The sequence below is a fragment of the Schistocerca serialis genome, chromosome 9 (assembly GCF_023864345.2).
Source record: "Schistocerca serialis cubense isolate TAMUIC-IGC-003099 chromosome 9, iqSchSeri2.2, whole genome shotgun sequence".
NCBI classification, from domain to species: domain Eukaryota; kingdom Metazoa; phylum Arthropoda; class Insecta; order Orthoptera; family Acrididae; genus Schistocerca; species Schistocerca serialis.
In genome coordinates, this window is record NC_064646.1 from 162,924,511 (window position 1) to 162,949,517 (window position 25,007).

A 25,007-nucleotide genomic window follows, 5' to 3' on the forward strand; every position below is an offset into this window, starting at 1 on the left:
AAATGTTTACATATTGTTGCGTCGTCTGCAAAGCTCTTTCTCTCTCTCTCTCTCTCTTTGAGCAGTGGTACATTTAGTTCCTGTGACATGTTCAAGTTACGTGTCTGATAATATTCCGCAGATTGCTTAAACATGGGATGTAATAGCTCCTGAAGCATTTTGCGTTCAACGACAAAGGGTATCCGTGCACCAGGGGTGAGGTGAGAGGCTGCGGGTATATCCAAAGCTACAGGGAGCGGTGAGCTATTGCGCCTGCCTTAGGTCCCCTAAGTCACAATCACGTGATTGCAAATTAATTACTCAATCAATTTATTGACTTGACAGGTTTTCTGGATCGATTCTCAGTCATGCATTTGCCTCAGAGCCAACAGCCTTGCCACAGTGGTAACACCGGTTCCCGTCAGATTACCGAAGTTAACCATTGTCGGGCTGGGCAAGCACTTGGATGGGTGACCATCCGGTCTGCTGAGCGCTGTTGGCAAGCGGGGTGCACTGAGACCTTGTGAGGCAAACTGAGGAGCTACTTGATTGAGAAGTAGCGGCTCTGGTCTCGTAAACTGACATACGCCCGGGAGAGCGGTGTGCTGACCACATAGCCCACCTTATCCGCATCCAGTAACGCCTATGGGCTGAGGATGACACAGTGGCCAGCCAGTACGATTGGGCCTTCATGGCCTGTTCGGGAGGAGTTTTTAGTTTTAGTTTTTTGCCTTGGAAGGAGTTCTCGTGTGCGTTGGTATTAAGCAGGAGACGAGACTTGGTGCTTTACCAGGTAAACCCTGCGTTGTTTGCGGTTGGATCTGACTGCGACCGATGGCACGTGCAGGGCTGGTAGTGACGCACTACAGAGCGAGAGAAAGAGAGAGAGAGAGAGAGAGAGAGAGCAGGTGTTTCGATAGGAGTTTCTTGGGTACCAAATATTAAAGGTTTGCTACCACCTGACACTTTTCTTCAGGCGTTAGTGTGACATCCGGTCTGTCAGTCGAAGGGCCTGAGCGGACACCTCTTGTACAACGGCGGCTGGCACGGTCCCTGATGGACATGTCACTTTGTCGGACCCCGTGCGCCCTATGCGTATGGTGAAGCAAGCTGGTCCTCTGTGCAGGCCAGTGAATGACTGATGGTGGACGGTGCTTGTTTCGTGATTGAAACATTTTTAACAGTGTATTTACGTGTGATGGGTCTCTTCTGATGGTCCTTCTTGCGCAATTGGAATAAAACAAGGTGATCGATTTAATTACTTCTTTTTAGGGTATTTTACAAGACCATCTTCCTAAACAGCACAGAATGATGAGCAAGAAAGAGCCAACCCCTGCAAATTCAATTTCTTCATAAATAAACAAAATATCTCTGCTATGAAATTGAATTTCCTGTCGTGAGATCCTTCCTCCTCAACACAAAGCCGCCAATTTCCAGATAGGAGGGGTGGGAGGGGAGGGTTGGGAGATATACTACAGGGGGAGTTGTTAATTAATGGATCAAGTTGATTACTCAATCAATCAAATTGACAGTATGAGTGGAGAGCTACTCAAACAAATCAGTATCAGCAAGGAGGAGGCGTGGTTGAAGGTTTCCTGAGGGGTTGGGAGGAGGAGGTGGAGGGGAAGGGGTGGGGGGAGGTTTCTCAGAAAGACAGATTATTCCCAGGGGGTCACAATCCTCTTAGCAGAACAATAGGTCAAGGACCTCTCAATCAAAAGAGAACACTAGGTTCGCTCCTGAATGTATATTTGCCCCTGATGCACGCAACCTACACTGACAGAATACCCTCGTATTCTCTTTGTCCCACTAATTAAATTTTCTAAACACCATGAGATCCTTTCTCCCCAGCACAGAGACGCCAGTTTCCAGGTAGGAGGGGTTGGCGGGGTGGGAGGGGAGGGTTGGGGGATTTACCAGAGGGGGGGGGGGGAGGTGCACGTAAAATATTTAATAGCCAACACGGTATTTGGGTACAGGAGCCATCGTCAGTGCCATCTAATAGGAATGACAAACAAATAGTTGTAAAAAATGGCTCTGAGCACTACGGGACTCAACTGCTGTGGTCATAAGTCCCCTAGAACTTAGAACTACTTAAACCTAACTAACCTAAGGACAGCACACAACACCCAGCCATCACGAGGCAGAGAAAATCCCTGACCCCGCCGGGAATCGAACCCGGGAACCCGGGCGTGGGAAGCGAGAACGCTACCGCACGACTACGAGATGCGGGCAACCAAATAGTTGTATGCATATAGATATCTACAACAAAACATTTGAACACGTAACAGTAAAAACATAAGTTTACTTACATATTATGCACATCTATATGTTTACTCAGCAAGTCACCATGTGATGTGTGGCAGAGTTCTACCTATGTAATAGTAATATGTAATTATGTATAGTTATATTATATATATATATTATATATTAACTATATATTATATATTAACTATATATTATATATTAACTATATCAACTATATATATAACTATATATTAACTATATTATATATAGTTACGTAATAGTTCGCAGGAAGAATGATTGCTGGTAAGCCTCCGTGTGAGCCCAAATCTCTCTAACTTTACCTTCACGATCTTTTCGCGTGATTTACATAGGAGGATCCATTATACTTGTTGACTCTTCTAGGAACATAAGCTCACAGAACTTGAACAGTAAACAACACCGTGACGCAGAACTCTTCTCTTGCAGCGACTGCCTTTGGACCTACTTGATTTCCCACGCCCGGGTTCCCGGGTTCGATTCCCGGCGGGGTCAGGGATTTTCTCTGCCTCGTGATGGCTGGGTGTTGTGTGGTGTCCTTAGGTTAGTTAGGTTTAAGTAGTTCTAAGTTCTAGGGGACTGATGACCATAGATGTTAAGTCCCATAGTGCTCAGAGCCATTTGAACCATTTTTGAACCTACTTGATCATCTCCATGTTTCTTTTGTGCTTAACTGAGTTAATCTGTAATGAAACGCACTGATATTCTTCGACTCTTCTCTACCTACTCTAGCAAATATATCTGGTACGGATTCCATACGGACGAGCAGTATTCAAGTATTGGCCAAATGAGGGCTCTGTAAGCTACCTCCTTTCTTGACAGACTACATTTCCTGAGGATTCCTCCAATGAATCTCAGTCTGGGATCTGCTTTACCTGCAATTAATTTTATGTGGTAGTTCCACTTCAAGTCACTCTGTACACACACTCCTAGATATTGTATGGAAGTAACTACCTCCAGTAACTGTTCGGCAAACGTGAAATCATACAATAATGGGTCTTCCTGTCTGTTTATACGCAATACATCACATTTGTTTATGTTGAGGGTCAATTGTTACTCCCTCCACCAAGTGTCGGTCCCCTGCAGGTCTCCCTGCATTTCACACAATCCTTCAGCGTTGCGAGCGTTCTTTATACATACAACAGCATCATCCGCGGAAAGCCCCACGGAAATTCCGACGTTCTCCACAAGGACATTTATACAGGGTGTTTCACAATTCATGCGCCACGCGGGGTAGCCGTGCGCTCTGGACGCCTTGTCACGGTTCGCATGGCTTTCCCCATCAGAGTCCTGCCTTGGGCATGTGTGTGTGTTTTGTCCTTAGCGTAAGTCAGTTTAAGTTATATTAAGTAGTGAATAAGCCTAGGGACCGATGAGCTCAGCATTTTGCGCCCGTAGGACCTTACAACAAATTAAAAAAAAAAATCATATTACATTACACACTTCTAGAGGCTACAGAGGGGACCTAGCAAATCGAGTTTTTAACGTAGAAGCCCTTGTCCGGAAACGTCATCTAACGGCGCTACAGAGCGTCAAAGTTACAGACTCCGGCGCCTGTATATGTGTGTATATACAGGGTGATTGTGTGATAATGTTGCAAACCTTGTAAGATTATGGAGAAGGAGAAAAACGTCAATTTGAGATAAGGATCACTGTGCAGGAAAAGAGTGAGTCGAAAGTTATAAGCGAAAATTTTTCTGATGTTCCTGTCAGTGTATTGGTACTGTTATTGCTAAGGTTTCGGGGGTGGTAGTATGCACCAAAAAAAGAAGAACTATATAGTAAATATGGTCTCTAAAATGTATACCTTAAGAGCCATGAGCACTTGTTGAACAGAGGAGATGTGTTTCACAGTAGCGATTATGAACAAGTGTTCATAGCTCCTCAGGTATACATTTTAGGGCCCACGTTTAAGGACACAGAAGTTAGCCAATCAGGACGTCGCGCGGGCAAATTCAGCCAGCCAGCTAGAGACAGTGCCGCCAAGCGCGTTCTTTGTTTGGTGTCCTCAAACTGAACAAACGTAGCTTTTGCTCAACTAGCTTAAATTTATCACTTTCGAAAAAGGCGTATTTTAACTGGTAATGAGCATTTGAATAAGTGGTAACTCACGAACCCACAGATGTCTGAGCATTACCATGTTTTAGCGCCTGGAAGCGATGGAATTTGCTCTCGCGACGACCTGACTGGCTATATTCCATGGTAAATAACTCGGAAACGGGGCAACATATCAAAAGTTTTTCTTAACAATTATTTCTCAGCACATCCTCCGCTGCAACGCCCTTACAAGCTTTTCAGCCAATTTCTGACTACCCTATATATTAAATATCATGCTTGGACAATTAGTATGTAAGGATACAATATATACAGTATGTCAGTGTAAAATGTATATAAAGATGTAAAAACTGAAGTTAATTGTCACGAACAACATACTGAGAAAGATGGCCATAACGCAAAATCAATCGAATAAAAAGGTTGTCAACTCGGATATACACTATGTGACCAGAAGTATCCGGACACATCCAAAAACATACGTTTTTCATATTAGGTGCATTGTGTTGCCACCTACTGCCACGTACTCCATATCAGCGACCTCAGTAGTCATTAGACACCGTGGGAGAGCAGAATGGGGCGCTCTGCGGAACTCACGTACTTCGAACTAAACATCCCTATGTTCACTGTTTCCGATGTGATAGTGAAGTGAAAACGTGAAGGGACACGCACAGCACAAAAGCGTACAGGCCGAACTTGTCTGTTGACTGACAGAGACCGCCGACAGTTGAAGAGGGTCGTAATATGTAATAGGCAGACATCTACCCAGACCGTCACACAGGAATTCCAAACTGCATCTGGATCCACTGCAAGTACTATGACAGTTAGACGGGAGGTGAGAAAACTTGGATTTCATGGTCGAGCGGCTGCTCATTAGCCACACATCACGCAGGTAAATGCCGAACGACTCCTCCCTTGGTGAAAGAAGCGTAAACATTGGACGGTTGAACAGTGGGAAAACGTCGTGTGGAGTGATGAATCACGGTACACAATGTGGCGATCCGATGGCAGGATGTGGGTATGGCGAATGCCCGGTGAACGTCATCTACCAGTGTGTGTAGTGCCAACAGTAAAATTCGGAGGCGGTGGTGTTACGGTGTGGTCGTGTTTTTCACGGAGGGGGCTTGCACCCCTTGCTGTTTTGCATGGCACTATCACAACACAGGCCTAGATTGATGTTTTAAGCACCTTCTTGCTGCCCACTGTTGAAGAGCAATTCGGGGATGGTGGCTGCATCTTTCAACACGATCGAGCACCTGTTCATAATGCATGGCTTGTGGCGGAGTGGTTACACGACAATAACATTCCTGTAATGGACTGGCCTGCACAGAGTCCTGACCTGAATCCTATAGAACACCTCTGAGATGTTTTGGAACGCTGACTTCGTGCCAGGCCTCGCCGACCGACATCGTTACCTCTCCTCAATGCAGCACTCCGTGAAGGATGGGTTGCCATTCCCCAAGAAACCTTCCAGCACCTGATAAAACGTATGCCTGCGAGCGTGGAAGCTGTCATCAAGGCTAAGGGTGTGCCAACGCCATCTTGAATTCCAGCGTTACCGATGGAGGGCGCCACGAACTTTTAAGTCATTTTCAGCCAGGTGTCCGGATACCTTTGATCACATAGTGTCACTCTAATAATGAACCAAGCTATCAAGTCAAATTAGATAACTTTACATGGAGCAGACAGAGCGATCTCTAAACATATTTAATCAAGACACTGTTAAATTTCTCTGTATACATCTTATGTCGAACTCTGTCTGGTCTTTACAGATGTTATCAGGTTGTTTCGTCATATATACACACAGTGACCTGTGTAGTATAAGTTAGTACAGATTTCATATCCTGCCCTAGTCGTATAGATATAGTTACAATAAACTTAAAATATATTGTGTTTTTTCTACATGAATACAGGTTTTGAGATGTAGTAGTAGTAGTCAAAGACTTTATAATTGGCATGCACGTCATTTGATACATAGGTACACAATATGTAAGTGAACTTACATTCCTTACAGTATGTCTTTTAACAAATACTTACAAGCTGCGTACAAGCTTTTCGTTTATTACCAGGTGATCAAAAAGTCAGTATAAATTTGAAAACTTAATTAACCACGGAATAATGTAGATAGAGAGGTAAAAATTGACACACATGCTTGGAATGACATGGGGTTTTATTAGAACAAAAAAAAACAAAGTTCACAGAATGTCCGACAGATAGCGCTGGACAGCAAAACGTCAGTGATTGCGCATGACAATCGTGTATAAAAGGAGCTGTAATGAGAGAGAGAATCAGATGCGCGAGCAGTCGCAGCATGGGCCGGCCGGTGTGGCCGAGCGGTTCTAGGAGCTACAGTCTGGAACCGCGAGACCGCTGCGGTCGCAGGTTCGAATCCTGCCGCGGGCATGGATGTGTGTGATGTCCTTAGGTTAGTTAGGTTTAAGTAATTCTAAGTCTAGGGGACTGATGGCCTCAGATGTTAAGTCCCATAGTGCCCAGAGCCATTTTTTTGAGTCGCACCATGTTGATGTTAGCTGAAAAGGCGCTTTTAGTGAAGCTGTTTTATCAGAATAGGGAATGTGCTAGTTCAGCGTTACTATCCTAACGCCATAGGAAGGGGATTCGAACGGGTAAAGGTCCGTTGACAAATGCAGCTGTGGCGAGAACGATTTCGATGTTCGAAGCCACGTGTTGTTTAGACGATAGACCCCGTAGTGGCCGACCGAGCACAAGGCGTAATGCAGCTGAGACAGTTCAGGAAGAAATGGAGACTGTAGCGGGTTCGTCTATGCACAGGGAAGTCAGCGCTCCTGCAGTCGCACGCCGCACCGGCATTCCATACACTACTGTTTGGTTGGCACTGAGGCGTACCCACCGATGCTATCCGTACAAAATCCATCGGCATCATGAACTGTTACCTGGCGATTTAGTGAACCGGAGGGCATTTGCGGTATGGGCGTTTCAAAAGATGGCGGAAGATGACGATTGGTTGAGTAACATGTTGTGGACCGACGAAGCTCATTTCACGCTCCGAGGGTCTGTCAACGCCCACAACTGCAGAATTTGGGCTACCGAAAATCCTAGAACTGTCGTTGAAACTCCATTGCACGACCAGAAAGTCACGGTATGGGTTGGATTTACCACATCTACCGTCATCGGGCCTTTTTTCTTCGAGGAAATGCGTGATTCTGGTTTTGTAACTCCTACCGTGACGGGTGAGAGGTACACCGATATGTTACAGAATCGCATCATCCCCAGCCTGGCCGATAAACACCTGCTGGAACGTACGAAGTTTATGCAGGATGGCGCTCCACCCCACATTTCCAGTCGCGTGAAAGATCTCTTGCGCGCGTCGTTTGGTGATGATCGTGTACTCAGCCGCCACTTTCGTCATGCTTGGCCTCCCAGGTCCCCAGACCTCAGTCCGTGCGATTATTGGCTTTGGGGTTACCTGAAGTCGCAAGTGTATCGTGATCGACCGACATCTCTAGGTATGCTGAAAGACAACATCCGACGCCAATGCCTCACCATAACTCCGGACATGCTTTACAGTGCTGTTCACAACATTATTTCTCGACTACAGCTATTGTTGAGGAATGATGGTGGACATATTGAGCATTTCCTATAAAGAACATCATCTTTGCTTTGATTACTTTTTTATGCTAATTATTGCTATTCTGATCAGATGAAGCGCCATCTGTCGAACATTTTTTGAACTTTTGTATTTTTTTGGTTCTAATAAAACACTATGTCATTTCAAGAATGTGTGTCAGTTTGTACCTCTCTATCTACATTATTCCGTGATTTATTCAGTTTTCAAATTTATACTGAGTTTTTGATCACCCGGTACTTTAGTGAAAGGTCATGGGAAAAAACCAGTAACATTTTTTTCGAAACTAAGTTACTGCTGCAGCTCGATTCAAACCGATCACACTGATCACACGCATCTCTCGAGAAAACTGGAAAAACTAAGCAAGTCCAGAGACATGCATTCAAAGTTTTGCTGTCAGGGAAAAGAACCAGGTAAGTCAATTTCTCAGGGGAAAAATACAGGCAAGTCAAATTTTGATGAATTCTAGCCCTCCAATAAATTGGAGGCAAGGAAAATAAAAAAGAATGTTATCTGAATGAACTTTGCAAAAAAAAAAAAAAAAAAAAAAAAAAAAATTATTCCTACCAAATATAGCAACCATGACGTTTACTTTAAGCGTCAACTTTCGATGTATTCATTCAATATCCATATTCTTCCAGCAAGCTAATGCTTTTTTATGTCTATCCTGAATGTATCGCGAAAAAGGGCGCTAAAGAAATGACGTCATTACTTCTTCACTTCATCACTCATGTTGTGTATGAGGACATTGAAGAGCTCTACATATTTTCTAATTCTGTTGGTGATCAAAATAAAAACTTCGTCTCTTTCCCCTTTATTCGTTACGTAACTCTCGATCAAATTCCACGGAGGTGACCGAAGACATGGGATACCTCCCAGTATCGTGTCGGACCTCATTTTGACCCGCGTAGTGCAGCAACTCGACTTGGCTTGCACTCAACAGCGACGGTCGCAGGTTCGAATCCTGCCTCGGGCATGGATGTGTGTGATGTCCTTAGGTTAGTTAGGTTTAATTAGTTCTAAGTTCTAGGGGACTGATGACCACAGCAGTTGAGTACCATAGTGCTCAGAGCCATTTGAACCGTTTTTTGCACTCAACAAGTCGTTTAAGTTCCCTGCAGAAATAGTGGGCAACGGCGCCTCTATTTTTTTGAGTCATCAGTATTCTGCCTAGAATTTCTCTCCCGTGCCAACATCATCTTCTCAGAGTAGCGCTTGCAACCTACGTCCTCAATTATTTGCTGGATGTATGCTGGTCTCAGTATTCCTCTTCAGATTTTAGCCTCATAGCTCCCTCTCATACCATAAAAATTACTCCGTGATGTCTTAACAGATGTCCTACCGTTCTGTCCCTTCTTCTTGTCAATGTTTCCCATATATTACTTCCTGGGCCGACTCTACAGAGATCATCTTCATTGCATACCTTATCAGTCCACCTAATTTTCGAGATTCTGCTGTAGTACCACATCTCAAATGCTTAGATTCTCTTTTGTTCCAGTTTTCCCACAGTCCGTGTTTCATTACCATGCAATGCTGTGCCCAAACATACATTATCAGAAATTTCTTTCCCAAATTAGGTCTATAATTGATATTAGTAGACTTATCATGCGCCACACGGGGTAGCCGCGCGCTCTAAGGCGCCTTGTCACGGTTCGCGTGGCTTTCCCCATCAGAGGTTCGAGTCCTGCCTCGGGCATGGTGTGTGTGTGTGTGTGTGTGTGTGTGTGTGTGTGTGTGTGTGTGTGTGTGTGTGTGTGTTGTCCTTAGTGTAAGTTAGTTTAAGTCAGATTAAGTAGTGAGTAAGCCTAGTATATTAGTAGACTTATTTTGCTGCATAGGTAGCAGAATTCGTTAACTTCAGCTACTTCGTGATCATCAATCTTCATGTGAACTTACTCGCTGTTCTCATTTCTCCTACCTCTCATTACTTTCGTCTTTCTTCGATTTACTCTCATTCCCTATTCTGTACTCATTAGACCATTAATTTCATTCAGAACAGTCTGCAATTCTTCCTCACTTTCACTCAAGATAGCAATGTCATCAGCGAATCGTATCATTGAAGTCATTTCACCTTGGATTTTAATTCCACTCCTGAACTTTTCCTTTATTTTCATTATTGCTTCTTCGATGTATGGATCGAATAGCAGGGGTGAAAGATTACATCCCTGCTTTGCAGCCTTTTTAATCTGGGCATTTCGTTCTTTGTCTTCCATTCTTATTGTTCCCTCTTGGCTCCTGTACATGCTGAATATTATCCTACTTCCCTATTCCTTATCCCTATCTTTCGCTGAAGTTCGAACGTCTTCCAACATGTCGAATGCTTTGATTGGTTGATTTGGAGGAGGGGACCAAACAGCAAGGTCATCGTCCCCAATCGAATGCTTTTCTAAGGTCGACAAATCCTATGAACGTGTCTTGATTTTTCTTCAGTCTTGCTTCCTTTACGATCCACATTGTCTGAATTGTCTCCCTGGTGCTTTTATCTTTCCTAAAGTCAAACTGATTGTCATCCAGCATATCCTCAATTTTCTTTTCCATTCTTCCGTATATTATTATTCTTGTCAGCAACTTGGATGCATGAGCTGTTACGCTGATTGTGCGATAATTCTTGCTATGGTCAGCCCCTGCAGTCTCAGGAATTGCGCGGATGATGTTTTCCCGAAATCAGATGGTATATGGCCAGACTCATACATTCTACACACCAATGTGATTAGTCATTTTGTTGACACGTACCCCAATGATTCTAACGGAATATTATCAGTCCCTTCTGCTGTATTTGAGCTTATGTCCTGCGAAGCTCTTTTAAATTGTGGTTCTAATACTGGATCCCCTATATCTTCTGTATCGAGTTCTGTTTCTTTTTCGGCTCCCCGCTATCAGAGGTTCCAGTCCTCCCTCGGGTATGGGTATGTGTGTCGTCCTTAGCGTAAGTTAGTTTAAGTTAGACGAAGTAATGTGTAAGCTTAGGGCCCGATGACATCAGCAGTTTGGTCCCGTAAGACCTTACCACAAATTTCCAAAAATTTTGTTTCTTTTTCTATCACGTCATCAGACAAGTCTTTCCCCTCATAGAGACCTTCAAAGCACTCTTTCCACCTGTCTGCTCTCTCGTCTGTATCTAACAGTGGAATTCCCCTTGCACTCCTGATGTTACCATCCTTGCTTTTAATTCACCAAAGGTTGTTTTGTCTGTTCTGTATACTGTATCCGTTCTTCTGGCGATAATTTCTTTTCGATTTCTTCACATTTTTCATGCAGCCATTTTGCCTTAACTTCCCTGCACTTCCGATTTATTTCATTCCTAAATTACTTGTATTCCTGTATTTCTCTAAAAATTTTTGTACTTCCTTCTTTTATCGATGAGCTGAAGTGTTTCTTGTGTTACCCAAGGTTTCTTCGCAATTACCTTCTTTGTACCTATGTTCTTCCTTCCAACTTCTGTGATACCCCTTTTCAGAGATGTCCACTCCTCTTCAAGTGAATTGTGTGCTGAGCTATTCCTTATCGCAGTATCTGTAGCCTTAGGGAACATCAAGCGTATCCCTTCATTTCTTAGTACTTCAGTATCCCACTTCTATGCACAATGATTCTTTCTGACTAGTCTCTTGCAGTCCAGTCTAATCTTCATCACAAGTGTCTGTATCTGCTCCTGGATACGCCTTACAACCCAGTATATGATTTCGGAATTTCTGTCTGACCATGATGTAATCTGAAACCATCCCGTATCTACCAGCCTTTTCCAAGTATACCTCCTCCTCTTGTGATTCTTTAACACAGTATTCGCTGTTACCAGCTTATTAGTCCTTCTCATTCCTACTACCAAGCCTATATTCTCCAGTAACACTTTCTTCTACTCCTTCCCCTACAACCATATTCCAGTCCCCCGTGACTATCAGAATTTCCTTCTCTATCTCTTCATATTAAGATTTCGACGTGAGCATGTACACCTAAACTACCGTTGTGTCTGTCTGCTGTCGATTCCGATAAGAAGAAACCTATCACTAAACTGTTCACAGTGAATCACTCTCTGCCCCACCTTCCTATTGATAAAGAATCCTACTGCTGCTGCTTATATTATCCGACCAGAAATATTCTTTTTTCCATTTCACTACACTGACCTTCACTATATCAAGAGTCAGCCATAGCATTTCCCTTTTCAAATTTTCTAGCTTCCCTACCACGTTCAAAGTTCTGACATTCAACGCCTCGACTCGTAGAACGCTATCCTTTTTCTCATGGTCGCCTTACCGTTGGCAGGCTCCTTGAAGAGTTCCGAACAGGGGATTAGTCCGGAATCTTTTGACAAAGAAGAGATCATCACGACAGTTATGAAATTACAGGCGACATGTCCTGTGGATACACATTATGTGTCTTTAATACAGTAGTTTCCTTTGCTCTCTGCACCCTCATGTCGCTGATCATTTCCGCCTTTGGGGGCAGTTTTACGCCCCAAGGACAAGAGAGCGCCTGAACCTCTGTCCGTTCCTCTGCCTTCTTTGACATGACTGTTGGCAGAAGAGGGTGATTTATCATGCCTGAAGTCCTCGGCCGCCATTTCTGACAATTTTTATTCAAAGTTTAAGCAGTGGCTTGGCTCGAACCCGGGACCAATGACGTTTTGATTACGAATCAGAGACGCTACCCATAGATCACTTTCTTCCTCCAAAGGAGCCCTTCTGGCGTCCAAACGGAGGGTTGGGGCAAAGTGGGCAGTGGTCGCAACCTGAGACCTGGCCACCAAGTCCCGTTCTCTCCAGGAACCAAGGAAAGCATATGGAACTTGCTATAGAGTTACAAAGAATATCAATGATTTACTTATTGATTATGTTTCCTTCTTTTGCATTTTTATTTTTTAATTATTATTAATACCACCGAGAATAGTTGGAAATGGATGTTGCAAGGAGGAGTGAGCGGCAAGTCGCCGGACTCGGTGAGGCTGTCGATGCATACTTTTACCGGGAAAAACATTATGATGACCAGAGAAGAGTGCAAAAAGCGTCGATCAGCTTCTCATTGCAGTAATACGCCAACTCTGAGGTAGGTTTAGACGAGACTACAAAGGAAATTAGAGAAAAATTGTCTGAATTTGGGATTGCAGACAACTGCACAATGGCGTTCTTTATGGAAGTGCCAAAAATCAAGGTCATCTTTCTCGGCGTCAGCAAACAAGTAGTGACCTGCGTGTCCACAAATCCGTTTCCTGGATCTAGTCTTCGTTTGTGGGAAGTATCCGGAGTCCGGAAGTAGGAGCACGTGAGGAGGTCTCTCAAGAGGAGCCATACGGGTAATTAGCGCCAGCATGTGTCGCAACAACAAACAGACACCTGCCGCCGATCCGCACAGCAGGCGATGCTCGTCCGTGTCCAGAACATCACGCGCGACGCGCGATGGGGTGTCTGCAAGGTGAATCTTGTGAAGTTATGACGGGCATACTTGCTTCCCATTGACTATAAGGTACGATGCAGACTGGACGTCAGTGGAAAAGTAAGGGGAACACACAGACCGCCAGACCGCATGCCAGTCGACTTGAGGATGTTTCCCATCAATCACATTCGCTGAAGAAAATGACAGATCGCCTTCATGGATGTCAAACACATCGACGGTACTGCAGTAGGGACGCAGCTAAGTTCGAGGAAAAAATAGTGGAAGTAAAGGAAGGGTGGCCGGAGATCCGAAAGCTGGATAGGAACTGAGAGGGATTGTGGTGCACGGGCCTCCGGCAACAGGCAGCGTATAGGACTACAGCAGCACAGCACCATTTTAGAGCTGAGGAAAAGGGCTATCGCTCCGTCAAGGACATGATACAGTACAGACCTAAACCGTTCCCACACCACGGGAGGGTGAGGGTCTCGTACATTAATTTGAATAGCGAGTCATGGCAAACATTTGAACCCAATGCTGCTAGCATGCAGCGACCGATAGACGGCGGAATTAGTAGTGTCTTTGCCACGTGGGGGACACGCGACGCCAGACAGACATTTACATATTGTGTCCGCTGCAGGAGGTCAAGGAGGCCGTAAACGATGGTCTAGGAACCCAGGGTAATGCAGTATGTAAAGGGGGACGAAAATCTAATAGTCATGGGCGACTGGAATGCAGTTGTAGGGGAAGAAGTAGAAGAAAAGGTTACAGGAGAATATGGGCTTGGGACAAGGAATGAAAGAGGGGAAAGACTAATTGAGTTCTGTAACAAGTTTCAACTGGAAATAGCGAATTCCCTGTTCAAGAAGTACAAGAGGAGGAGGTATACTTGGAAAAGGCCGGGAGATACGGGAAGATTTCAATTAGATTATATCATGGTCAGACAGAGATTCCGAAATCAGATACTGGATTGTAAGGCGTACCCAGGAGCAGATATAGACTCAGATCACAATATAGTAGTGATGAAGAGTAGGCTGAAGTTCAAGACATTAGTCAGGAAGAATCAATACGCAAAGAAGTGGGATACGAAAGTACCAAGGAATGACGAGATACGTTTGAAGTTCTCTAACGCTATAGATACAGCAATAAGAAATAGCGCAGTAGGCAGTACAGTTGAAGAGGAATGGACATCTCTAAAAAGGGCCATCACAAAAGTTGGGAAGGAAAACATAGGTACAAAGAAGGTAGCTGCGAAGAAACCATGGGTAACAGAGGAAATACTTCAAGTGATTGATGAAAGGAGGAAGTACAAACATGTTCCGGGAAAATCAGGAATACAGAAATAGAAGTCGCTGAGGAATGAAATAAATAGGAAGTGCAGGGAAGCTAAGGCGAAATGGCTGCAGGAAAAATGTGAAGACATCGAAAAAGATATGATTGTCGGAAGGACAGACTCAGCATACAGCAAAGTCAAAACAGCCTTTGGTGACATTAAAAGCAACGGTGGTAACATTAAGAGTGCAACGGGAATTCAACTGTTAAATGCAGAGGAGAGAGCAGATAGGTGGAAAGAATACATTGAAAGCCTCTATGAGGGTGAAGATTTGTCTGATGTGATAGAAGAAGAAACAGGAGTCGATTTAGAAGCGATAGGGGATCCAGTACTAGAATCGGAATTTAAAAGAGCTTTGGAGGACTTACGGTCAAATAAGGCAGAAGGGATGGATAACATTCCATCAGAATTTCTAAAATCATTGGGGGAAGTGGCAACAAAACGACTATTCACGTTGGTGTGTAGAATATATGAGTCTGGCGATATACCATCTGACTTTCGGAAAAGCATCATCCACACAATTCCGAAGACGGCAAGAGTTGACAAGTGCGAGAATTATCGCACAATCAGCTTAACAGCTCATGCATCGAAGCTGCTTACAAGAATAATATACAGAAAAATGGAAAAGAAAATTGAGAATGCGCTAGGTGACGATCACTTTGGCTTTAGGAAAAGTAAAGGGACGAGAGAGGCAATTCTGACGTTACGGCTAATAATGGAAGCAAGGCTAAAGAAAAATCAAGACACTTTCATAGGATTTGTCGGCCTGGAAAAAGCGTTCGACAATATAAAATGGTGCAAGCTGTTCGAGATTCTGAAAAAAGTAGGGGTAAGCTATAGGGAGAGACGGGTCATGTACAAAATTTACAACAACCAAGAGGGAATAATAAGAGTGGACGATCAAGAACGAAGTGCTCGTATTAAGAAGGGTGTAAGACAAGGCTGTAGCCTTTCGCCCCTACTCTTCAATCTGTACATCGAGGAAGCAATGATGGAAATAAAAGAAAGGTTCAGGAGTGGAATTAAAATACAAGGTGAAAGGATATCAATGATACGATTCGCTGATGACATTGCTATCCTGAGTGAAAGTGAAGAAGAATTAAATGATCTGCTGAACGGAATGAACAGTCTAATGAGTACACAGTATGGTTTGAGAGTAAATCGGAGAAAGACGAAGGCAATGAGAAGTAGTAGAAATGAGAACAACGAGAAACTTAACATCAGGATTGATGGTCACGAAGTCAATGAAATTAAGGAATTCTGCTACCTAGGCAGTAAAATAACCAATGACGGACGGAGCAAGGAGGACATCAAAAGCAGACTCGCTATGGCAAAAAAGGCATTTCTGGCCAAGAGAAGTCTACTAATATCAAATAACGGCCTTAATTTGAGGAAGAAATTTCTGAGGATGTACGTCTGGAGTACAGCATTGTATGGTAGTGAAATATGGACTGTGGGAAAACCGGAACAGAAGAGAATCGAAGCATTTGAGATGTGGTGCTATAGACGAATGTTGAAAATTAGGTGGACTGATAAGGTAAGGAATGAGGAGGTTCTACGCAGAATCGGAGAGGAAAGGAATATGTGGAAAACACTGATAAGGAGAAGGGTCAGGATGATAGGACATCTGCTAAGACATGAGGGAATGACTTCCATGGTACTAGAGGGAGCTGTAGAGGGCAAAAACTGTAGAGGAAGACAGAGATTGGAATACGTCAAGCAAATAACTGAGGACGTAGGTTGCAAATGCTACTCTGAGATGAAGAGGTTAGCACAGGAAAGGAATTCGTGGCGGGCCGCATCAAACCAGTCAGTAGACTGATGACCAAAAAAAAAAAAAAAAAAGGAACCCCAGATTGACATTGGGCCAGTAGTCGCCGGCAGCTGAGGGCAATCGTGCACCACAGATCACCTGCGAAATCGAGTCGTAAGCATCAGGTAGTAGCAGCTACAAACAATGGCCCAGCGCTGTCTGCAGGAAGCCTCACGCCTATAGCCTTGGTACCCAATTTGCGGACGATGAGGCAGTTACCAGAAGCTTCGCCGTGGGTGGTAAACCTATTCCAGTGACTCCCTGACCTCAGCACCGCTACGAAAAACGATGACGACATCGTCTGCATAGGCAGTGCAGCTCAATACATGGCCACTGAGAAACATCCCAGACAGGCATTGATGGAGGCCGCAGACGAAAGGTTCCGTGGCGAAAGCATACAACAGTGCAGAGAGCGGGCAGCCTTGACACACCGAACGACGGATAAAGATAGGAGTTAGTCAGCCATTGTAGAGTACACGGAATGTAACTCCACGAAGGAGACGCATTACGACGGCGACAGTAGTAGTAGGGTATCCCATATTGTAGAACACCCCTTCCGGATAGTTGTGATCGGCCCAATCGAATGGCTGGCCGAAGTCAAGATTTGCCGAAAGTCCACGCACATGACCAGAGTGAGCAAGAGTGCCTAAGTCCTGATAGCGACAGAGGGCTGTGCGGATGTTATTGGCACCTCCCAAAAATGTTTGATCGGCGGCAACCACGTTCCGCGCCGTCATTTTAAACCGTGCAGCCAGCAGCCGGGTAGAGATCTTCGTGTTGCTGTTGAGCAACGTTAAGGGGCGATAATCGCACGTCTGTGATGTACCCTGATGCTTGTGGATGGCAACGAGGAAACCGTTGAGAAGACCGTCTGGGATCTGCACGAGAGGCGACGTAAGGTTCCGAGAAATTTCCGTCCACACTGGCGCCGTTAGGAGACGAATCGTCCGATAAAACTATAGTGGGAGGCTGTCAGGACCAGATGACATCATGGGCTTCGTCCTCATTGACATCGGCAGGCAGATCCATGTCCAGGTAACAAGCCACAGAAGAGTCAAGAGACTGCCGTAATGTTGGCAGCGTTGTGAGTTGTGCAGAGTACAGCATAACATAATGTACGTGGAGCCCCTCCCCTCCCCCCTCCATGAACTACGGACCTTGCCGTTGATGGGGAGGCTTCCGTGCCTCAGCGATACAGATAGCCGTGCCGTAGGTGCAACAACCACAACTGACGGGTATCTGTTGAGAGGCCAGACAAACGTGTGGTTCCTGAAGAGGGGCAGCAGCCTTTTCAGTAGTTGCAGGGGCAATAGTCTGGATTATTGACTGATCTGGGCTTGTAACACTAACCAAAACGGCCTTGCTGTGCCGGTACTGCGAACGGCTGAAAACAAGGGGAAACTACAGCCGTAATTTTTCCCGAGGGCATGCGGCTTTACTGTATTGTTAAATGATGATGTCGTCCTCTTGGCTAAAATATTCCAGAGGTAAAATAGTCCCCCATTCGGATCACCGGGGGGGGGGGGGGGGGGGCTACTCAGGAGGACGTTGTTATCAGGAGAAAGAAAACTGGCGTTCTACGGGTCGGAGCGTGGAATGTCAGATCCCTTAATAGGGCAGGTAGGTTAGAAAATTTAAAAACAGAAATGGATAGGTTAAAGTTAGATGTAGTGGTAATTAGTGAAGTTCGGTGGCAGGAGGAACAAGACTTCTGGTCGACTGAATACAGGGTTATAAATACAAAAGCAATTAGGGGTAATGCAGGGGTATGTTTAATAATGAATAAAAAAGTAGGAATGCGGGTAAGCTACTACAAACAGCATAGTGAACGCATTATTGTGGCCACGATAGTTACGAAGCCCATGCCTACCAAAGTAGTACAAGTTTATATGCCAGCTAGCACCGCAGATGACGAAGAGTCTGATGAAATGTATGATGAGATAAAAGAAATTATTCAGATAGTGAAGGGAGACGAAAATTTAATAGTCATGGGTGACTGGAATTCGATAGTAGGAAAAGGAAGAGAAGGAAACGTAGTAGGTGAATATGGAATGGGTTAGGGAATGAAAGAGGAAGCCGCCTGGTAGAATTTTGCACAGAGCATAACTTAATTATAGCGAACACTTGCTTCAAGAATCACAAAAGAAGGTTGTATACATAGAAGAATCCTGACACGCTTCAGATATATAATGGTAAGACAGAGATTTAGGAACCAGGTTTTAAATTGTAAGGCATTTCCAGGGGCAATTGTGGACTCTGACCACAATCTATTGGTTATGAACTGTAGATTAAAACTGAAGAAAGTGCAAAAAGGTGGGAATTTAAGGAGATGGGAACTGAATAAATTGAAAGAACCAGAGGTTGTAGAGAGTTTCAGGGAGAGCATTAGGGAACGGTTGACAAGAATGGGTAAAAGAAATACAGTAGAAGAAGCTTGGGTAGCTTTGAGAGATGAAATAATGAAAGCAGCAGAGGATCAAGTAGGTAAAAAGACGAGGACTAATAGAAATCCTTGGGTAACAGAAGAGATACTGAATTTAATTGATGAAAGGAGAAAATACAAAAATGCAGTAAATGTAGCAGGCAAAAAGGAATACAAACGTCTAAAAAATGAGATTGACAGGAAGTGCAAAATGGCTAAGCAGGGTTGGCTAGAGGGCAAATGTAAGGATGTAGAAGCATGTATCACTAGGAGTAAGATAGATACTACCTACAGGAAAATTAAAGAGACCTTTGGAGAAAAAAGAACCACTTGCATGAATATCAAGAGCTCAGGTGGAAACCCAGTTCTAAGCAAAGAAGGGAAAGCAGAAAGGTGGACGGAGTATATAGAGGGTCTATACAAGGGCGATGTTCTTGAGGACAATATTATGGAAATGGAAGAGGAGGTAGATGAAGATGAAATGGGAGATATGATACTGCGTGAAGAGTTTGACAGAGCACTGAAAGACCTAAGTCAAAACAAGGCCCCAGGAGTAGGAAACATTCCATTAGGACTACTGATAGCCTTGGGAGAGCCAGCCATGACAAAGCTCTACCATCTGGTGAGCAAGATGTGTGAGACAGGCGAAATACCCTCAGACTTCAAGGAGAATATAATAATTCCAATCCCAAAGAAAGCAGGTGTTGACAGATGTCAAAATTACCGAACTATCAGTTTAATAAGTGACAGCTGCAAAATACTAACACGAATTCCTTACAGACGAATGGAAAAACTGATAGAAGCCGAGCTCGGGGAAGGTCAGTTTGGATTCCGTAGAAATGTTGGAACACGTGAGGGAATACTGACGCTACGACTTATCTTAGAAGAAAGATTAAGGAAATGCAAACCTACGTTTCTAGCATTTGTAGACCTAGAGAAAGCTTTTGACAATGTTACTGGAATACTCTCTTTCAAATTCTGAAGGTGGCAGGGGTAAAATACAGGGAGCAAAAGGCTATTTACAATTTGCACAGAAACCAGATGGCAGTTATAAGAGTCGAGGGGCATGAAAGGGAAGCAGTGGTTGGGAAAGGAATGAGACAGGGTTGTAGCCTATCCCCGATGTTATTCAATCTGTATATTGAGCAAGCAGGAAAGGAAACAAAAGAAAAATTCGGCGTAGGAATTAAAATCCATGGTGAAGAAATAAAAACTTTGGGGTTTGCCGATGGCATCGTAATTCTGTCAGAGACAGCAAAGGACCTGGAAGAGCAGTTGAACGGAATGGACAGTGTCTTGAGAGGAGGACATAAGATGAACGTCAACAAAAGCAAAATGAGGATAATGGAATGTAGTCGAATTATATCGGGTGATGCTGCGAGAATTAGATTAAGAAATGAGACGCTTAAAGTAGTAAATGAGTTTTGCTATTTGGGGAGCAAAATAACTCACGATGGTGGAAATAGAGAGGATATAAAATGTAGACTGGCAATGGCAAGGAAAGCGTTTCTGAAGAAGAGAAATTTGTTAACATCGAGTATAGATTTAAGCGTCAGGCAGTCTTTTCTGAAAGTATTTGTATAGAGTGTAGCCATATATGGAAGTGAAACAAGGACGATAAATAGTTTAGACAAGAAGAGAATAGAAGCTTTCGAAATGTGGTGCTAAGAAGAATGATGGAGATTGGATGGGTATATCACATAACTAAGGAGGAGGTATTGAACAGAATTGGGGAGAAGAGAAATTTGTGTCACAACTTGACTAGAAGAAGGGATCGGCTGATAGGACATGTTCTGAGGCATCAAGGGATGACCAATTTAGTACTGGAGGGCAGCGTGGAGGGTAAAAATCGTAGAGGGAGACCAAGAGATGAATACACTAAGCAGATTCAGAAGGATGTAGGCTGCAGTAGGTACTGAAAGATGAAGAAGCTTGCACAGGATATAGTAGCATGGAGAGCTGCATCGAACCAATCTCTGGACTGAAGACCACAACAACAATAACAACAACAAGAACGTGGAGGGCGGACCCTTCCTCACGTTGGGTATCCAAACGCTGCTCGTTATCAGTCGTAGGGACGTTAATCTAAGTCCTCCGATGGTGGCACCATTCCGTTATCACGTGGTACATAGATGGACGCTACTTTGCTAACACGTCGTGTGTATGCCCTCTGACCATTGCTCCATCAAGGTGACGTTGAGAGAGAGAGAGAGAGAGAGAGAGATGTGAGCTGCGTCTGGCTCGATTTACCATCACCTGACACCCTGGCAAATGTATCATTGTAGTACATTCCCGAAGAATGGCGAAAATTTCTGAGTTCGACGCCGCCACGCCACAACCTCTCTTCCGTAACCAATCAAGGGCTTGCACAGGGCAGGCTTTGCACAGACGACCCACCATGGCAGGACACATTGGTATGCGTCATGGGTTCGACGACAAGCTGTCCACATGATGTCGATGAGCTGCTGCCAGTCGAGTGAAGTAAGATGGATTGTGATCAGTTTCCATGGTCCTCGGCCATGCCATACACCCTGGCGGTAACGTTAACAACCGCAGCATACAGCATTTCATGGAGTAAAGCCAGTTTGTGGCATGCAAGAGTGGTGCTGACATTGATCGAGGCTTTGCGGTAAGTTTGAAGAGCTGCCATCGTCAGGAGGACAGGCGATGCATACGCGAGGGACGTACAGGGAGCTCCCTGTTAGGCCCCTCTCGAAGGGCGCATCACTGTGACGGGAAGCGAGCCGACAGCCGACGCCACCAACGAGGATCTATCGTTCCGTACACCTCCGGAACGTCCGTCCTCATCATCGACGTCGTCCACCCGTTTCCTCGGCGATCGTTGCTTCCTAACATGTTTTTCTGTGTCGGATAGCAGGCGGCTATCCTCCGACATGCGGCCGGACGGCAGAAACGCGGAGGTCGCTGCAGCTCCTTGATCAACAACCATGGGATCGGGACAGACGAGTCTGCTGACAGACATCATCAGTTGGTACTGCCTCCGGGGGCAGTGTAGGAGAGGCAGGCAAAGCGTCCATCGCGTCGACGAAAGGAGTCGACGCCGGTGCTGACTGATGCAGAGTCGGCACAGCAGCCAGCCCCGCCTCGGAAGTGTAAGATGGAGGTAAGCCAGTGGGCGCCGCAAGGAGAGCGGCGGCACCGATCGGCTTCTGAACCAGTCTACGTCGGAGGCATTCAGAACGGACACGGCCTTCGAACAAGTGCGCGGCTGGCCACGACACCTGCAGCTTGCAAACACCAGGTAGGAAGACACTTGTTTCCTCGGAGGAATTTTTATCTGATGGACACCACTGAGGACACGGTAGGTTTCGAAAGTTTTCCACATTTCAGCAACGTGACTGACGACGTTTCCGTAAGTTTTAAAGGCAGCCACCACAACGTCCGACGGCCCCCCAAATAAGAATTCGAAAACTCTCAACGCTCGGAGGCCACAACTAGCGCGGTCAACCACGACAGTCCCTATAAGGCCGTCAGAATATCCGAACTTGATGTAATTATTGTGGCGCCCGCAAAGTCACTGCACAGGCCTTCATTCGCCAGCTTCATGCATACAGTAGTACTGACAAGTGAACCTCCCCATCGCATCCCCCTCAGATTTAGTTATAAGTTGGCACAGTGGATAGGCCTTGAAAAACTGAACACAGATCAATCGAGAAAACAGGAAGAAGTTGTGTGGAACTATGAAAAAATAAGCAAAATATACAAACTGAGTAGTTCATGCGCAATATAGGCAACATCAAGGAGAGTGTGAGCTCAGGAACGCCGTGGTCCCGTGGTTGGCGTGAGCAGCTGCAGAACGAGAGGTCCTTGGTTCAAGTATTCCCTCCAGTGAAAAGTTTAATTTTTTATTTTCAGACAGTTATTATCTGTCCGTTCGATGCGAGGTAACTGCGCCGTAGTACGGGGACGCTACACCTAAACAAACACCGAAACACACGACGTTAGTCGACTACAGCGCACGGAAGTGAGAGTATTCCTTCTAACGAAGCTGCCTGGCTGGCCGTTGACTGTTCGCTACTTTGGACGAGAGTGCATTAAATACGCGAGATGTATTCCGTGGGCAATATGAATCCAGCAAATGTTTTCGGTTCCCACTGGAGAGGCACGTCCTTTCGTCTACTAATCGCACGGTTTTGCGGTGCGTTCACAAAACACAGACACTAAACTTAATAAAGAAAATAAACTTTTCACTCGAGGAAACAGTTGAACCAAGGACCTCTCGTTCCGCAGCTGCTCACGCTAACCACGGGACCACGGCGCTCCTGAGCTCACACTCTCCTTGATGTTGCCTATGTTGCACATGGACTACTCAGTTTGTATATTTTGCTTATTTTTTTTCGTAGTTCCACTCAACTTCTTCCTGTTTTCTCGATTGATCTGTGTTCAGTTTTTCAAGGCCTATCCACTGTGCCAACTCATAACTAAATCTGAGGGGGGTGCGATGGGGAGGTTCCCTTGTGAGGATCGATAAAATGAATTCGAGAACATCTTATGGCGGGAGACACATTTCGCCCCGTATGAACCGTTCCATTTCATACGCCTTTGGTCGTTCATGATTCAAAGGAAAATTTAATTTACTCGTGGCTTGGAGGTAGGAAAACGCCATGACGGTCGATGAAGTCGGACTCTAAGGCAAGCTGGCCTATTAAGACAACCGCTACATGGAAATAAACAAACGCCCAGGCGCTCGCAAACAGTACAGCAGCCGAGACGCGAACAAGGCGTGCTCGCCTCACCACTGGCGAAGGCTGACTGACCACTAGATCACTATAGGCCTCTATAGCCTTCCATAATTACGAAAGTGTTGCTGGTGCAGGGTTTTGTGCACGAACTGACCTCTCGATTATGTGCCGCAGATGTTCGGTGGGATTTATGTCGGGCGATCTAGGGGACCATATCATTCGCTCGAATTGTCTAGAACGTTCTTCAATCCAATCGCGAACAGTTGTGGTACAGTGACATGACACTGTTGTTTGGGAACACGGACTTCACAGACGGCTGCAAATAATCTCCAAGCAGCCGGACAGAACCATTTTGTCTAAGATCGGTTCAGTTGGACCAGAGGACCCAGTCCATTCCATGAAAACACAGCCCGCACCATAATGGAGCTACCACCAGCTTGCACAGTGCCTTGTTCACAACTAGGGCCCATGGGTTCGTGAGATCTGTGCCACACTCGAACCATACCATCAGCTCTTACCAACCGAAGTTGGGACTCATTTGACCAGGTTACGGTTTTCCAATCGTCTAAGGTCCAATCGACATGATCAAGAGACCAGGTGCGGCGCTGCTGATCTTGTCGTGCTGTTAGCAAAGGCAATCGCGTGGGTCGTGTACTGCCATAGGCGATTAATGCTTAATTTCGTTGCACTGTCGTGACGGATATGTTCATCATGCGCCCCAAATTGATTTCTACGGTTATATCACCCGGTGTTGCTTGTCTGTTAGCACTGACAAGTCTACGCAAAGGCTGCTGCTCTCGACCGTTAATTGAAAGCCGTTGGCCACTGCGTTGTCAGTGGTGAGAGGCAATGCCTGAAATTTGGTATTCCGGCAGATTGTTGACACTGTGGATCTCGGAATTCTGAATTCCATAACGATTTCCGAAATGGAATGCCCCATGCCTGTAGCTCCAATTACCATACCGGGTTCAGACTCTGCGGCCATAATCACATAGGAAACCTTTCCACGTGAATCACCTGAGTACAAATGACAGCTCCGCCAGTGTTCTGCCCTTTTACACCTTGGTACGCGATACTAACGCCATCTGTACATGTGGATATCGCTATCCCATGACTTTTGTCTCCTCAGTGTAGTGGCCCGAAGAAGATCAAAATTACATTCTCTGTGATAGTCCGATAAAATGGATTGTCCAACGTAAACTGGTTCAACTGGCTCTAAGCGCTATGGGACTTAACATCTGAAGTCATCAGTCCCTTATACTTAGAACTACTTAAACCTAATTAACCTAAAGACATCGCACACATCAATGCCAGAGGCAGGATTCGAACCTGCGACCGTAGCAGGCGCGCGATTCCGGACCGAAGCGCCTAGAACCGCTCGGCCACAGCGGCCGGCTGTCCAACGTAAAGGCGCTGATGGAAATCCCTGAAGATTTCAAGGAAATTATCGAAGC

General features: G+C 45.1%; 1 pseudogene; it reads left to right on the forward strand.

Annotated features, from left to right (window-relative positions):
* The first annotated feature begins 363 nt into the window (after positions 1-363).
* On the forward strand, positions 364-481 carry LOC126420227 (5S ribosomal RNA; annotated as a pseudogene).
* Positions 482-25,007: the final 24,526 nt, after the last annotated feature.